At 56.7% G+C, this 17294-nt stretch overlaps 1 protein-coding gene across 2 annotated transcripts in view; it reads left to right on the forward strand.

Annotated features, from left to right (window-relative positions):
- The window catches only part of LOC122369121 (pneumococcal serine-rich repeat protein-like), an 87417-nt gene that overhangs the window by 43750 nt on the left and 26373 nt on the right, over window positions 1-17294 (forward strand). The window contains exon 1 of one of the 2 annotated variants that reach the window (XM_043343565.1): window positions 16088-16408. The exons of the other annotated variant lie outside the window; for it this stretch is intronic. The gene's annotated coding sequence lies outside the window, so the exon portion shown is untranslated. Of the gene's footprint in view, window positions 1-16087; window positions 16409-17294 lie in introns of those variants that run through there. 2 annotated transcript variants of the gene reach the window in all.

Genomic DNA, 17294 nt, shown 5'->3' on the forward strand with positions numbered 1-17294 from the left:
AGGCGCCGTTATTGTGATAGAGATGGCGCGCTGACGGTGATTCTGGCGCGGTTTGCGGCACATTTTGGTGACATTCCTGGCGCAGTCGCCAGACAGCACGGTGCGGGACTCGTTGGCATTCCTGTGCCGGTCGTCAGCTCTGAGACTGGGGGTCTGGTGCGACCTCTGAGCTCGTGAGGAGGTGGCGCCGTGCCGACGCCAAGCCGGACCTTCCACTGACAGTGAGAGATGAAGATTTCGCCTGTCTAACGGTGGTCTGGCGTTAGGCGCGATTTGTAAAACACTGCGAAGGCCACTCATGCCGACCACCTAAGCGGCTGTCTGAGCCTCCGATGACTTCACTGCGCGAGAGAGCGAGCGCATCTCATTGTTGACTCTCAGCCAGATCTGCGAATCTAAGCGGGCATTCAAAGTACCGCTTCCGTGAGGCATCCTGAACCACGGCTTGAAATGTCACAGTCGTTTAGCTTATCTCGGGTTACCGAGTGAGCACTGCTGCCTTGCAGTTGCAGTGAGAGCTTCCTGGCTGCTGCACCTGGTGCACAAATGCAGGGTCGCATGTCTGCCATTCCAGGGGTGTGCCGTGGGCGGGCGAGGGCTGGCCCGATCACAATGGTGCTGCCCAGCCACGCCGATTGTATCACCGGGACGGGCCTGTTGGACGGGTGGAGTGGGCTCATAGGCCTGATCAGATGGAATGAGACGCCTTGCAACGTTGTGGAGTGATCAGGGATGGCTGGTATATGCTCGGAATGAAAAATGTCATGGCATTTTATAAGCTTAGGTATTTAGCGAGTCATCAGATCTCTAACTGAGTGGCCATATATCCAACAGCATGAGGTGAAACCAGAAAGCCAGTTCTCCATTTAGCTGAAACGTGCTGGAACGACAAGGACGTTACTGTTGAACGATCGATTTCACGTGGCCTTTCAAGTTTGACGGGACTGGTTTCGGAAGACTCTGCAGTGCCGAGCTGAAGGTTCCGAAGGTCGTCTTGGCGGGACTGGAGGGAGGGGGCCATTCGGAGGCCGGGGATGGGTGTCCTGCGGCCGCGTCCTGGAAACGGAGACACTTGGAGTCCATCGCTACTTTGTTTTGGACTCTAACGTTCAACGAGGAATGTTTAGGTTATTTATTTCTTCATCCGCTATAACTTCAATCATTTACTCTTTCATTCGTTCGTCTATTCATTCATTCATTCATTCCATTCATTCATTCAACACCGCTCTGATGCCGATGTGGTTTCATTCTTACAATGAACCACATCGATACAATGATGCGGATATAAAGTATCCGCGTGCGCAATATAAACCAGTCCCGATTTTCAAGTGACACATTTTTATAGTGAGCCGTCTGCCTTGGTTTTATTGTTGCATTATTTTTTTCCATGGCTTGTGACGTAGCCGACACTCAACACATCAACTAGTTATTTCCGTTTAAGTCATATTACACGCAATCACTGTTTGTAATACATGTTTCCGTTTGGTATCCAGTGCGGCGGAGACGCGTCACTTTACGTCGCCACGATGTGAGCGGCGCCACAACAGCCACCGGCGCCACGATCAGCCTAATCTCGACTGCAGCGATGGCGGCACAGGAAATTGGATTGGAGGCGCGTTTTCCGTCTCCGCGTCTCGGTCGGTTCCCGCGGGCGTTTTGTCCGCTGTTGGTACGGCTTTTGGGAAACGTTGTCTTTGCGGTGACAGAGACGCGGCGCGGCGGCGACAAAGATAGAGATGGCATTGGTGGTGGCAATGGCAGCTGAGCGTTCCCCTGACCCGACCCTCCGTTGACCCGCCGTTCCACCTCCTTTCACCAGCGACCCACACCGCTCCGCGCCGACGTACCAAAAACAAGTTTACGAGCCAGCGCCATGCGGCCGCTGCCGCTGCCGTGCGCGTACGTACGCCATACGAGTGCGTGCCTGCTCGTATAGCTAGCAAGCACGCGTGAAGCACGACTCCGTGCCCTCTCGGACTCCGCGGCTGTCATGGGATTTCGAGGAGTTTGACTGCGTCGAGTGTATACTGAAGACTGTTCTCATGCGTGTCGGTGTAACCAGCTGTATTCGTTTCAGGCTGGGGTTGTCGATTCTGCTCGAACTGACCGATTAAATTATCAGTCAGCCTTGCAGTCCGCTGTCAGACGCGAGGCGTCTATCCCAGACACCGTATAGCGGACGTTCCACAAGCTGTTTGCGTTTGCATGTATCTGTAACTGCTCTCCGTCTGCACGGGTTGTTCACTTCCCTCTGTTTATTTATCCGTCTCCCCGTCCCCTCTCCTCGTCCGCCGAGCCGTCGCTCGTCCGTCTGAGCTGGCATGTGTGTCTGTCTGCCCCGCCTACCCTTCCCTCCGACACATTGACCTGGCTGGCGACGCGCCCTCTGCAACGCGGAACTGCGATGATTTGCATCTCAGCGCGCGCCAAAAGCCTGAGTCGTGCTGTTGGTAGACGAGGGAGAGACGGTTAAGAGGGGCGTGGCTAGGGAACATCGCCGCTGGGATGATTTCTGAGACTGCTGGACTGTCTGTAGAATGGGCGTGGTAGACGTGGGGCTAAAGGGGCGTGGTTTAGTGTCTATGGCATGCGGACACTACAGCCGTTGTGAGCGATTGGCCAGTGCGCCACTGATGCCACCGACCGGCCGTCACCGTATGTGACCCGCGCCACCGCACCGACGACAGCCATCCGCCCTCCGTGACGTGACGGGTGACGACTGACGGCCCGTCGACGGATGGTGACGGAAGAGACGGGCGGCGTGACGGACGAGGCGAGCGGCGCGGTGGTGACAGTCGCACATACCTCATGACGCTGGTGTGAGTGACCCCGCACTGCCGTGACCTTTTCCGTCGACGTCGTTATCGATGGTGATGACGTCAGACGTCGTCGCTCGGAATGACCCCGTCGGAGTGACCTGTCGCCGGCGGCCAACGGGTCATGACCTCTGATGGCGGCAGCGGCGAGTAATCGACAGATCCAGCCATCAACTGAGAGTCATGGGCGAGCGGGACGGGCGGCCGACAGAATTCTGCGCCGGCTTCGGAGAAACGGCCGATCTGTCGTCGTTGACAAAGGTCAGATGGCTTTCGGTCATCCCGGCTCGGTTCTCGGGCTCCGCAGCGGCGCGGACGTCGACTCAGATATTTATGGGAGAAATTAGATGGAACGATTCGCGGCATCGGCCCGATGAAAGTCATTCATACGGAATGGGGAATTTGTGAAGATGGCCGCTGGACGATTTGTTGAAGTATCTGCTCCTCTGTTTCGCTTGTCCCTGAGTGAACTCCTTTTCACTTTTTATGATCCTCTGTCCTTGGCAGTTTTTGTGTGTGGCGTGCGGCTGGGATGCCCGACAGCCTACCTTTCTCCTGTCCTTATCCGTCTATAATTGCCGACCAAACTCCCGGCCGCCGGCCAGTGTCATGAATATTAACGAGCCGCGCTAATTCGGGGTCGAATGGAACTGAAAACGAATCTGCTCCACTCAGAAAACAATCACGGCTGCGCACGGAAAGTGTGGGTGTCTACTCTTGCGTGAGCTCTCTCATCACTGCGTAAACTCAACCGTCGCTTTGTTCTATTTCGTCCAGGTTGAGCGAGTTGAAAAGAGTCTAAAATAGAAGGACGTGCTCTGTTCAGTCCAAGCCACTAAATACTACGCTGCCGGCTTGTGGGTTCTCTGCTTCACCCCGACTCCGCCCCTTTACGCTGGGTTGCGTGCTCGCGCATCCAAGCATCCGGCGCTGTGACTGGTTTACTGCTCACCCACCGTGCCCGTGTGCGCCAAGGACAATGGAACCGCATCCGGCAGCGCCTTCGCAGCGCGCCGCCCCTCCTCGACCCCTCCCATGTTCCCCTCCCCAGACCCACCGGTTTCGTTGCGTCGCTCTCGCGCAGACACCTGTGGGCGGCTGCGATGTGCGCCCGCTGCGCCATGCCGGTCATTGTCCACTGCAAAAGGGCCCCGGCCGCGTCCCAGCCCTCAGGAAAGGATCTGCTCGGCGCTATGCCTGCCCGGCGCTCCAACCGACCGGCGCAGACAACATAACCGCACAGCCATACCGAGCGGCGCGCGCCTTGTTTAGCTGGCAGACGATGGCCCCGCACGCCACCCGGACGGATTCGGTGCGTGGTATGCGGCGGCCTCGGCCGCTGACCGCACGCTAGTGCCGAGACCTGTTGGAGGGGCGGGGTGGACTGCAGGGAGGCAGACCACCAAGGTAGACAAGGCTAGCCATGGGTTACTGATGTTTCCGGAAGGATTGATGCGACCGAGGGGGCTGGTGGTGTCCCACTCCCGTCTGAGGTGCAGCGATTGGAGCTCACTCGGACGGCACCACGTCGGGGCGAGCTCGGGCAGTCGTGCGTGAAAGCTCGCGGAGTCATCGGAGCGGAGCGTCGCCGGCCCTGGGCGGTCACCGCCCCCGCCCCCGCCCCCGCCCGGAGGCGACGGGGGTGGTATTGTCCTTGCAGCTGGCGGCGGCGACGGAAGGAGGAAGGCCACGACACGACGATTGGCACAGCGCACCCAACCGCGGTGACCTCGTTTCGCAAAGCTGCCCCACCGGAGCTCGCTGGCGCCACGCCGTATCTCGCCACCTCGGTCGTCGCCGGGCGTGAAATCGCCGCACCGTTACATCCCACACACGGCAGAATCTCCGACGGACACCATCAGCCGGGCTGACCGGACCGGAACGCGTCTCTCCGCGCCCTGACCGGAACCGGGCGGAACGGAGGGAGATCTACGCGAAAGGAAAATCTACGCGGCCGGGCCTCGGTGATCTACGCCGCCCCAAACGACGTCCGTCGCTCGTAGTGCGCGCTAAATGGCGCGAGTTGGACGAGATATGGCGCTGATCCGCGCTGCGAGGAGATGTTCCCGGGCTAGGGATCGATCTTGAGGCAGCTGAGCTGCCTCCCGCTGGTGAGACGTTCACCCAACACGACGGCATCGCCATGGTCTTGTGAAGACCACTTTATGGACCCGTCTGACCGGATCGTGCAGATTTTGTGGACGCTCAGACAGAGCCCGGGGCTAAAGCCGAGCCACGCCGACTTGGAGTGTCTGCGGGGGGAGTGACCGACGATTAACCATCACACAAATCACTTCAAGTGGCCTCGGTGTTAATTGGCCTCCCGCAAGGGCAGGCAGGGGCGTTGAGCCGGCACCTCAAGTGCAGGGTCGTGCAGGTGTACGTCATGGTAACTGTGGTGCTGTGAGGAACCGAAGAGGCGAACTACGACCATGCTCACCATGTTTTCCACCGTGACGAATGGCGATGGGAGTGTTGAGGGTGGCGTACACAGCGTGTGACATGCTTAGGTAGCCACACAGCTGCATAAATATGGCCATGGTTGACGGGAATACAACTGCACAGTAGCGACTGTGGTCTCGGGTGTTGCTGGGCCCACATGGACAGATGCCGATTACCAAGTGGCGTTGCCAACGGGACGTGCTGAGGGCCGGTCAATAGCTGGACAAATGTTGCGTCAGAGCTGATGGCTGACGCCATCAACAACGTCCCAGGCTCGATAACCGATAAACCCGCGCGTCATCGAACGCAAACACACACCGTAGATTACAGTCGCCTCCCGTTTTGTCTTTCTAAGCGTCTCATCTATAACCATGCATAGAAACTACTCTGAGCTCAAAAAGCCACCGCATCGTTGCAGAGGAAAGCCGTTTGACGAGTCTGCGTCGCTGTGCGTTTGCCGTGCGCCACCGTGCGTCTGAGTGCGTCACTGTGCGTCTGACGCGTGCCGCTGATGCCCCACGGCGGCGGGGGCGGGTTTGGCAGCTCACGCTGTTTATCCATCACCTCAGTGAGCCTCAGAGCGAACCCAGACCCGCCGAGCTGTCTCATAAAGCCGCCCCGTTGCGCCACGGCCTATTTAATGTGGCAACTGTCGCGCGCTTGCTCTTAGTGAGGCGCCGGCGGAACGATGGACGACGCCGCTCTGATGGAGGGGATATCGAGTCGGGTGGGATCCGGGCGTCTCATTCTGCGTAAAGGGTCACTGGGGGGGGGGGGGGGGGGACTGGGGAATCTGTGTTAGATTCAGTGGAGCCCTGGCCGGGCCTGGACGGTGCTCCGTTAGAGCTACTGGCTGCAGCTTCGCGCGTCTCTGGAGTTATTTGTTTTCATCTCACTTTCTGGCGTTGATTTCTGAGACCGTAAATCCTAATTCCATTGCAGCAGTTTTATTGGACCTCAATTATAGCTGACCTTCAAGCTCCGCTCGAACTAGTTTCTTTGCACTCGTGTTATCTCTCGTGTATCGTGGGATATTTGAACCCAATCTGAAGATGTCCTCTACGAATTCCGCCACACCCCGGGCTTTCACCAGTGTTAGGCCAAAGGCAGCGTCTCCATTTGGTAGGTGTATTGGAGCTTACAACACAAGCAGTAGCGGCAGCAGCAGCAGCACAGCAGCACCCGCGCGTGGCGGCTCCCCGGCTCCGAATGACCGCCGCCCCCGGCTGCGGCCGTGACCCCGCGCCGCCGGTCGCAGCGGCGCGCTCAGAGGGAGGCGGCCCGCAGAGGCGCGTCCAGCAGCGCGCCGAGGGGAGGCAACGGGCACACGATCCACTAACACTTCCTAACACACCTCCCCCCTAAATAAAATGTCCCTTATTCTTTGCACTATAAAACAACGCGACGAAACTGCTGCTTCGACCGCGATCGGCCGCGATCAGCTGCAGCAGTGGCATCAGCTGCTCGGTCTGCGGCGCTGCAGTCGGTGACGTCCGCTCCGGTGACGTCCGCCTGGTGACGGCTGCGCTGGCGACATCTGGCGCTGCTGACGTCTGCCGTCTGCGCTGGTGATGGCGTCGAAAATCGAGCGCCGCACCTGCGTCTCAGCGGTGGGACGCCACCTCGCGCTTCACCCCCTCGAGGTTCAGGCCTGCCGATGATACATTGGCTCAGAACATGTCGCACACTTTGGTCACACACAATCGAACAAGTCTGACGTGTGTATGCTTATAAAAAGTAGGTACCGTGCCGGAGTACACAGAGATGCAGAGAGTTTGACAACGGTTTTTAATGCAGTCGTTTCAACAAGCGTACCTATTTACAGAGCGGGGTATCTTACCGGAGGCCGGGATACTCTCCCGTATCGTGTGACGTATGTGCTCGTCGGTTGTGGCGTTTGTTCCACAGCCGTGTCACTGGGCACCTGCAAAAAGTGTATGAATGGACTATTCTTCGTAATGATGTTAGAGTCCTGAGATACGGGCTCGTCGGTCCCTTGTTTGTGTTCGTCAGGCGTAGTCTCGTCAGTGGTCCGCTGTCCGTGTTGCTCGGGTGTAACTGGTCGTTCGGCGGAATCGTCTTTCCTCCGAAGTTTCATAGGTTTCAGATGATTGTGATGAACGTTGGTCTCCTTACCACCGGGCATGCTGACCTTGTAGGTGACTCCGTCTCCTTCCGGACCGTGCCTTCTTAAAATGGTCGCAGGGCCTTTGTAATGAAGGGCCAGCTTACGTTTACCTCCGACGTGAGCCGTATGGTCCCTCACCCACACTTTTTGACCTGGCACATATTCAACCTCTCGCGCCGACTCGTTTTGTGTTTTTGTCATGTCGTTGGAGGCTTTGTTGATGTTTTCGTGAACCTTGGTGTATGCGTCTCTGAGTTGGCGCAGCCTGTTTTCGACATGCGTGTCGACCATCGACACCTCGCGCCTCTGGTTGAAAAGCTCATCAACTGGCAGGCGTGCCTCATACCCATGCACCAGGAAAAATGGGGTAAATCCGGTCACCGAGTGTTTGGACGTGTTGTATGCGAAGGTGAGGAAAGCCAAATGTTCGTCCCAATCAGATCCGCAAGGTTTGATAAATTTCGAGCACATGTCCTTGAGCGTGCGGTTTAAAGCGCTCCACCATGCCATCGCTCTCAGGCCGATAGGGTGATGTCCGAGTTTTTTTCGATTCCTAGTCGTTTGCACAGGGACTGGAAGACCGCAGACTCAAACTGGCGACCTTGATCGCTGTGAAGGCGTTCTGGCACCCCTTGCCGCAATACCATGTCCAGAAGACAGTCAGATACAGTTTCAGCTGTCTGGTTCTGCATGGGGTAGGCAAAGACGTATTTGGTAAAGTAGTCCATTGCTACTAAAGCGTACCTATTACCGCGAGCCGACATCGGCATCTCGGTGATATCGATAGCCACTCTTCCAAATGGCCTCGAATAGGATTCGGTTCGGAGAGTTGCTTGCATCTGTGGTGCTGGGCGACTGCGTCGTTGACAGGTCTCGCAAGTTTCGCAGTAGCGGGCGATGTCCCCGCTCATCCCCAGCCAGAAAAACCTGGTTGCTGCTCTCTCGAGAGTTCTGTCGGTTCCCAGATGACCAGCAGCCTCATCGTCGTGTAGCATGTTCAGGACTGTCTCATGATAGATTTTTGGAAGGACAATGACTGAGCTGTTGCCATGTCGCCTTAGCTTCAAAATCCCGTTTTCCATCGTGAGCTGGTCGAAAAATCGAGCCATGCTACGTAGTGAGCTGTTCTTCTTCTGCAGTTCTTTTTTAGAAGGGAGCTTCTTTGCTTCCAGCCAGTTTCTGACCTCACCCAGTAAGGGGTCGCAATTGTAGCTTTTCGAGGGGGATGTCTTCTCGACCGCCCTGGTGGTCGACTGCGAGAAGCTCTTTGGCCTCCGTCTCGGCTGTGGAGTCAGTGACGTCAGCGACAGGTCTCGACAGAGCATCAGCATTTCCATTGTCGCAGCCTTTTCGGTACTCAACGATGAAATCGTATGTGCTGAGCTCAATGGCCCACCGACCTCTCCGACCGGTGGCATCGCCGTCGACGTTGATAGATTTTGGGACGTTTTTGAGCGGTTTGTGGTCTGTCAGGACAGTGAACTTGGTGGCCGCGAGGTATTGCCGGAAATGTCTGACAGCCCACACGATGGCCCACAGCTCCTTGTCGTATGCGGGCCACCGTCGTTCAGCTTTGCTGAGGACTTTGCTGGCATATGCAATTACCCTCTCTTCGCCATCGAGCGTCTCTGAGAGCACCGCTCCCACCGCAGTGTTCGAGGCGTCGGTTGCAAGCCTAAACTCCCCTTTGCATGTCGGTAGAGCCAGGATCGGAGGGGATGTCAGCTTGGTCTTGACGTTTTCGAAGCTTTTGATGAGCTCGTCTGTCCATTCCAGTTCTCCCTTCTTCTCAGCAGCTTCTCTGATGGGTCGCACGAGGTCAGAATAGTTGGGCACGAATCGCGAGTAGTATCCTGCGAGCCCTAGAAAACTCTTCAGCTCTTCGGCTTTCTGTGGTCGAGGCCAGTGACGCACCTTCTCTATGTTTGCTGGGTCTGGCTCCACACCGCTCTTCCCCACCTTGTGTCCGAGGAATACTACCTCGTCGCGGGCTAGACAGCACTTCCTTGGCTTAAGTTTCATCCCTGCTGTCCTGATCCTTTGGAAGACCTCCTCCAGGTTCTTGAGATGATCGTCTTGATCCTTTCCGAAGACAATAATGTCGTCTATGTACACCAGGCAGCTTTTTGAGTCCATTCCAGCCAGCACTAGTTCCATCAGTCGTTGGAACGTGGCTCCAGCGTTCTTGAGGCCGAAAGGCATGGACCGGAAGTGGTGCAAGCCTTTTCCCGTGCTGAAAGCGGTTTTCTCTCGGTCTTTTTCAGCGACATCAACCTGCCAGTAGCCCGAGGCCATGTCGAGGGTGGAGAACAGGCTTGCTCCCGCGAGGCTGTCGAGGCTGTCATCCACCCTCGGGAGAGGGACTGGCAGACTTTGGGTGACAGAGTTCACTGCTCGAAGATCGACGCAGAATCTGAAACTGCCGTCTTTTTTCTTGGCCAGAACGATGGGTGAGCACCAAGGGCTGGAACTCTCCTCGATTATTCCCTCTTTCAACATCTTTTCCTTTTGTCTTTCCACCTCTTCTCTTAGTTTCATTGGGATCCGTCGTGGCCTTTGTCGGATCGGAGCCGCGCCTCCAGTTTCGATGTGGTGTTGTAGAAGCTTTGTTTTTCCAATGTCGGACTCTCCCGTGCTGAAGATATCCTGGTATCGTGACACAAGTTGTGTTAGCGAGGTCTTGCCACTCTCTGAAAGGGCAGTAGACTCGAGTTTGAGTTCGCTTAAGAGATCATCGAGCGTCCCTGCACTGAGTTCAGCTGAAGCCGCTGAAGAGCTCGGGACGTCGTACATACCCTTGCCATTTTCTTGAATAGAGTACAGTGTACCGATTTCTGTGCCTGGAGGGATCGTTACTGCTTTGCCCCCGATGTTGGCGACCTGAATCGGCACGGTTGCCTCGCTCGTCACTTCTGTAACTAAACGAGGGACCCTCCACTCTTGGCTGCTCTCAACTGAGTGAGGTTCTAGAACACCCTCCCAAGTGGCTTCTTTAGTGATTTTAACGCCTCCATCTGGGATCTCGACCTCGGCCTGAACGAGGGTCTGAGACCTAGCGGGGATGGTGACTGAGGCACAAGTGACCACCCTTGCTCGTAGCGGTCGTAACTCAGAATATGTTGGTAAAGGAATATCGACGTTCCCCACTCTGAAAACCCCTGCCCTGTCATCTAGCACTGTTTTGTGCTGGCAGCAGAAGTCTCGGCCTAGAACGACCTGGTAGATCAAGCCTGGAATGACCAGCATAGGTTGGATGAACTGCGAGGTTTGTATCGAGAACGACACTTCTGCTTGTGTGTTGACCTGTATTTTCTGCCCGTTTGCCTGCGTTATTGTTCCAAAATTTCCTTTGTGGGACGCTCCTTTCTGTACAGCCGCTCGGGCGAATTCTTGTCCAATCATTGACGCATCGGCTCCGGAATCAACGAGGGCCCATACACTGCGTCCTTCGACTTCGATTTTGATCACTGAAGCGCGTTTGGGGCTTGCTTCTTGACCCGGCACTGCTGTAGTGTTCCCAACAGCGCCAGAATTATCGCGTGCGGGGCTCGAGGGAGCGATGCCCCCTGCTGTGACTGGCGTTCTCCAGCATTCGTGAAGCGCGTGGCCGTGCCTTCCGCAACCGTGGCAGGAAATACCGGGCGGAATCGCGCTCGGTGCTGCCCTCGGGGCAAAGGACCGTGTTGTCCGTTTCTGTCGGTTTGAAAACCGCGGACAATCGCGTTTGAAATGGGCGGTATCGCCACACAGGTAACAAACGCCTCGTTTACTGTCGGTTGGTTTGCAGTGCTCGGTCACCTGGACTTTCATTTCATTCAACTCACTCCGGAGTTCTCCAAGGATGGTCAGAATATCTGGTGCCTGTCCACCCTCAATGGGTTGAGTTTCTTTAGCCGAAATTGCCACCGTCGTGTCATGACCAGCGGACGCCCGCATAATGGCGAGAGTGAGGTCCTTTTCCCAAAGTCTCTGGACAACTTCCTCCGCTTTTTGAAGCGACAGCACAGTGTGGTCATTGTGCAGCTTCTCTTGAAGCTTAAGATCGCTCAGACCACACAGGAAGTGATCTAGCGCTATATGATCCACCTGTTCACTGGATAACCCCGGGTGTGCCAGGCCTGTGAGTTTTCGGACGCGATCAGCGAATGATTCTATATTCTCTTCAGGCAGTTGACGGATAAAACGCAACTTAGCCCGAGCCCGTCGCGTGTCGCAGCCAGACCCAAATTTATTTTGTAGGGCCCCCTTAAGTTCCTTGTAGTCGCTCCTGGCTCCTTTGTCCAACTTCCCACAAATGTCCAAAGCAGCACCATCCAGCAAGTCGAGCAGGGCAGTTGCTAGTTTTGTCTTCTCCAAGTCACCAAAACGCGTCTCAAAACGGAAAATCCACGTTTCCCAATTTTCCTCCTCGCGACCGCTAAATTTTGTTGTGCTGTGAATTTTTGAGTACAGTTCGTTCGACATTTTGGGCAGTGTATGAACGACGACTAATAAATATGATCGTATCATCCAACGATACGGTATGCAATGACCAAACCGGTAATTTGAAAATCGTGTCGTAAAACGACTACGCTATATATGCCCTATCATCGTATCGACCAACGATACGTTATGCAATAACAAAACCAGATAATTTGAAAAAAAAAACGTGTCGTAAACGACCACGCTATCTGTGCCTAATGAGTTGCAAACGCTGCCAGTGCCTCAACGTGATTTGATATACACCAACTATAATCGACCGGAAATCAGCAAAAGCCGTGTCAAAAACGACTGCAACTTTCCCAAATTTCAGGTCGTAGGTTTAAGGCTCATGTATCGTGAATCGATAACATAGGAGCTGCTAAAACGGTTACCGTTTAACCGAACATCACTTAAATGTAGGGAGCGTAAATGAGCTTACCTTGACCGCGCCAATGTTAGGCCAAAGGCAGCGTCTCCATTTGGTAGGTGTATTGGAGCTTACACAAGCAGTAGCGGCAGCAGCAGCAGCACAGCAGCACCCGCGCGTGGCGGCTCCCCGGCTCCGAATGACCGCCGCCCCCGGCTGCGGCCGTGACCCCGCGCCGCCGGTCGCAGCGGCGCGCTCAGAGGGAGGCGGCCCGCAGAGGCGCGTCCAGCAGCGCGCCGAGGGGAGGCAACGGGCACACGATCCACTAACACTTCCTAACACCAGGCACTGGTGACTTTCTCCTACCACCCTGTCACATCACACTGTTGGCACGTGCGTCACCCCGTGCGTTATCCGCCTCTGCCAGAGCCTCTCATTAATCAGCTGCCTCGCTCTGTGCCGTCCGGCCAATCATTCAGCAGCTCCACTCAGCCGTGGCGCTCTCAGTCGTCCAAGGGAGCCGCGCCGCTCCTGCATAGTGGCGCACTGACACCTGCTGCATCCATGCATGACGAGACGGCCCCGGAGGAGACCGCCCCGCCGCGCGTGCCTTCCTTCTCACACGCGCACCGCTCGCTGTCTTTCGTCGCCTGTGGGTCGGCTCGGTGGCTGGTGGGATGGGGACTGGGGAGGGAGAGGAGGAGGGGAAGAGGGGTGCAGGTGTCAGAGCTCGGTGACAGAGCTGCTTGGCCCTGATCCGTGTCAGAAGCCCGGTAACGGGCATACGGCAGCTGGTGATACCGGTCTTCGCTACCGACCGACAGGCCTGACATCTGACGACGGACGGTCTAACTAACCCGCCCCAGGCGTTCCTGCTATTGGCGCTCTCGGAAGTCTGCCCTCGGGCGGTGGAGGTCGGTCGGTCGTCTCAGTGGGTGCCCCCGGGCGACGCTGACTGATTGGCGAAGTTGTCATAGAGATATGAGCGAGTGGGCTGATTTATCAATCACGCACACGCTCCCCGCACACGCACGCAGCTCTGGCATTGACCCCTTGGCTTTGTTTGGAGAACGCCGATTTCCCCTGCGGCAAAGTTTTCACTGGAATGTTTTCTCAACCCGTGTCGCACTTTACAGGAAGCGCTCGAGCTAACAAAACTTTGCAGATAGCTTTTAAGAAAAACTCGGGTGCCTTTGTAGCTTTAGCAAATACGCGTCACGTGGTCGTAAAAACTGGCCTCTTCAACTCTGTTCTGACTCTGTCACGATATTTAGTGTTAGTTCACTCATCGTCACCAGCTTTCAGTGGACAGCAGACAGCGAAAAAACGGCCCGTGGGACAAAACACGATCAAAGCCGTACGTTTGCTACTCGGAAGAGCCGCCACAGCTTGATTCCTCTCTCCGTCTCTGTCGCTGTGTGGTTCCGTCGTCCGTAGCTCTCCGTGGTGTTATTTCGTCTCACCAGCCGACGTCAGACCTGTTCACCTTGGGTCATTCAATGCTGGTCCGGTCGGCCGGCGAGTGTACCCGGGCTGCCGCGGGCCCGCCTTCGTAGTGTGAAGGTGCCGGCCGGTGGCCTCGCCTGACCGCCGAGACGCGCTGGCAGGAGAAATATGAATGAACGGTTGATAGCCATTGACGATTGAATTCAGCGAGTGGTTGGATTTGTTACCAGGAGAGATGGTGTGGACGATTTGAAGGTGATTCATGCGCTGGTCGACAGTGGCAGAAATAATGGCGCCCTTAGCATGAGTTCCATGCCGGACCTCGGCGGCAGCCGCAGCGATAGCAGGCTGCGACACCGACAGGCAACACATTCAATCTGCTCGTAATCTTCCCGCATTCGTCACTGTCGTGTGTTGTGGCATTTTGAAGGCCGGCAAAGGCATCGGTCGGCTTTTTTCGTGTCGATCCATTTGGGGCCCGTGTCCCGCTGGGCTGTTTCGTGTCCTGACCAAGCTCGTTTTGAAATATCGCCGGAACCATCTGTAACTTATAGTCGTGGTATGACGGTTGGGCGTTCTTCTTTTGGAGCCATGACAAATCAGAACGTCGAGCCGACCGCGGTCCTTTCGTGCGCGCTGGCGATGGTGGTGCGCGGGTGTCGCGTTTTGGGCAGGTCTGATGACCGGTGTTTGACACTGGGGTGCTCATTTGTAACCGATCCGCCCATGATTGCGTCACTGTACCTGTCCAAACGTTCCATTCGGCGGGTGGTCGGTCTTTCGCCAAACGCGCTCTTTGTTATGGTAATCAAGCCAATTGTCGGCGATTTTTTGGCGCTTATCCTGACGGCATCGGTGCTCGGGCTTTGGTGACTCGAGCCACGTGAAGGCTGAAGCGTGCATTAGCATATAGGCAGAACATTTCCGCCGTTCGACACAATGTGAGCCATGGTTGCGGACCTGCCTCTGGTTTAATGCAGGCCCATTCAGTTATTCGACAGTGTTGACACTGCAGGTGTGAATCTTGGCAGCCAGACGAAGCCTTTGTCGATCCGATCTCTGCATAAAATGACTGGCGATACGAGATCCATTGATATTCCAGTGAGCTTAGCTCTCAGCTGAGCTGTTTCTACGTGGCATGCCTATCTATTCTTCAATTTTTGCCGTTCCTATTCCTATGGGTTATCTTTTCGATAGCCCTCCCACGCACTGTCCTGAAATGTAAATCCCGACATCTACATACATACGTCTCATCAAATGCCTCTAGCCGGCCCACCCACAATTACACTTCACACTTCACATGACATCTGGAGGTGTGCAGTGTGGAACGCCGTGCGGATCCCGTTTCACCTAGTTCCGCCGTGTGTGGTGACACGGCTCCTCCTGCGGCGCCGTATGGGCTCTCAGCGGGCGTGGTGGCCCGTCACAGGCCATTACCTGTCCCGTGGGAAGACACGGATGCCCTGCGGCAGTTTAGGTGACGTCTCGCGGGCTGGCGCTCATCTCACGGTGATGTAGGTGGCGCCACGGTCGCCGCGCGGCCTCCTCCGAGGTCCGCTGAGGTCCCGGCCGCCCGACTGTCAAACTCTGTCAATATTATGCCACGCCTCAAAGGGCGGGGTAGCTGTGGAATGCTCTCGAAGGCAGGGCGGGACGGACGGACCATGAAAAACCCATTAGATGGGGTCTAAGGTGCCGGTAACGTTCGGCAGACCTTACGATTTTCGGGTCAAATCATGTGTAGCACGTCGTCCAACTTCTGGTCAAGTACCCAATTCCTGAAGTTTGCATATAAATTCCCAGGAACGGATAGCTCGGTGAAGGTCGTAAACTCACAATCTGAATGTCCCAGCGAGCCATTGAGACGGTATCCCCGCCGTCAGAGCCCCGGATTGACTCAGTCTGACGCTGGGTAAACGCACCCCTCGCTATTGTGAGGCCGACTCCGGCCGAGAACGGTCCGAGGACGCATTTTCCAGTCAACCAAACCATGATGAAGCACCGGCGGCCACTCGCAGCCGTCCACAGCACTGATCTACGATGTGATTGTTCATCTGGGACAATCCATTAGCCGTACACCCTGACGATGGCAGCGCGCCGATGGCGGTCTCCGCGGCTGGGGACCGGCGCCGCGTCGCCGGCAGTCGCAACTGCGTGGAGCCGGTGTCAGCACCAGCCGCAGCGGGAGAGCTGGTGACAGAGACAGTGGTACGGAGTCAGTGTCGGTGTCGGTGGCGCCGGCCCTGCGTACGCGGACCTATCGACCGCTCGAGATCGTCGCGCCGGCGGCGGCGGGCCTCTCGTCGGAGGCCACTACGGCGCCGAGCGGCGTGGCGCCGGCACGGCGGCGGCAGCACGGCCGGCTCGGCGGCGTGGCGTGGTGGGCGGTTGTGTTCGGTCGAGTGGGCGGGTGGCGAGGACGGCGTGCGGTGGAGGCCGGTGTGAATGGACGGTTCGTTGGACCTGAGGTACGTGTGCACCTTTTGGAACAGATGTGTGAGGCATTGTGTGGTAAGAGATTGAAGATGTGCACTTGAACTTGAAGTGATACAAACAAACAGAAATTTAAGCAACAGAAGATACGTAGCAAGTCTGACAGGGACAGCGAAAGATTGGTATTATTTTACGACCAAAAGTTCTGAGAAAGGAACTGATTCAGATACCAGACCATCGTTTCCGACAGCGTCACAATCGGACCGATCGACTCCTACGGGCGTCGATGGCAGTGGAGCCTGACCGTCTGGACAGGTGAGTCACTGATTCATGACTCCACTCCGCTCGAGTCTCCCTCCTCTGACTTTACTGTCGTTCGATCAGTCCGCGGGGCGAGGGCGGCGTACCGCAGGGCACCAGTTCGTGCCCGGTAATGTTTTCACGGCATTAGCTACCGATTGGGGCGGCGATGGATTGTTGTGAGCCGCGGCGCGCGTCGGCGGCTGGCCGCTGTGTGGGTCTCCCTCCATCCCTTCCCTGTTCCGTTCCGCTCGTCCCCCGTCTCCGACACAGGGGTCGCCAGGTCCCCCAGGGCTGTCACCGGCTCCCAAAGCGATATAACGCTAAGCTCGCTAATGCGTCTGCAGAAGAGATTCCTGTGTTTCCCTTATGCAGACACAGCCCGGTAAGCCCACTAATGCCTGCGGGAATAGCCGGGAATTTGGCGGCCTGTCCACATGGGAGCGTGCACTCTATTCTCTGACCTCCCCATCCAGCTCACCCCGACCGGCGCTTTCCGGCGTCTCTCCGCTCTGCATACACACACAGACGCCGGCGGTCGACGCGACAAATAGAGCCGTTTGTCGACAAATGCAATAACCCCGCGCTGGTCGGGTTCACTATCGTCGAGTGTGTGCTCAGCCTCCGCGTCGATGAGCAGACTAGTTTGCATTGGGAGCTGGCCGGCGCCGCGATCGCTCTGGCCTGCGGCGGCGGTCGCTCGGCCGCCTGCGGAGGGCTGCGAAGGGCACCGGTCCCCTGTCTGCCCTGCGGCGCCGCCGGGACGGGATCGATTCGCGTACACGGTGGTGTGGAGGGGCGGCTCCACGTGGCGCCGTCGTCCCTCGCCGCTGGCGATCGGCCCCAGCCCGGGGACCGCTGTCACTGCCGACGGGGTCGTTGGGAACTCGGAAAGGCTTCA

This window comes from Amphibalanus amphitrite, unplaced genomic scaffold (assembly GCF_019059575.1).
Source record: "Amphibalanus amphitrite isolate SeventyFive unplaced genomic scaffold, NRLGWU_Aamphi_draft 001007F_arrow, whole genome shotgun sequence".
NCBI classification, from domain to species: domain Eukaryota; kingdom Metazoa; phylum Arthropoda; class Thecostraca; order Balanomorpha; family Balanidae; genus Amphibalanus; species Amphibalanus amphitrite.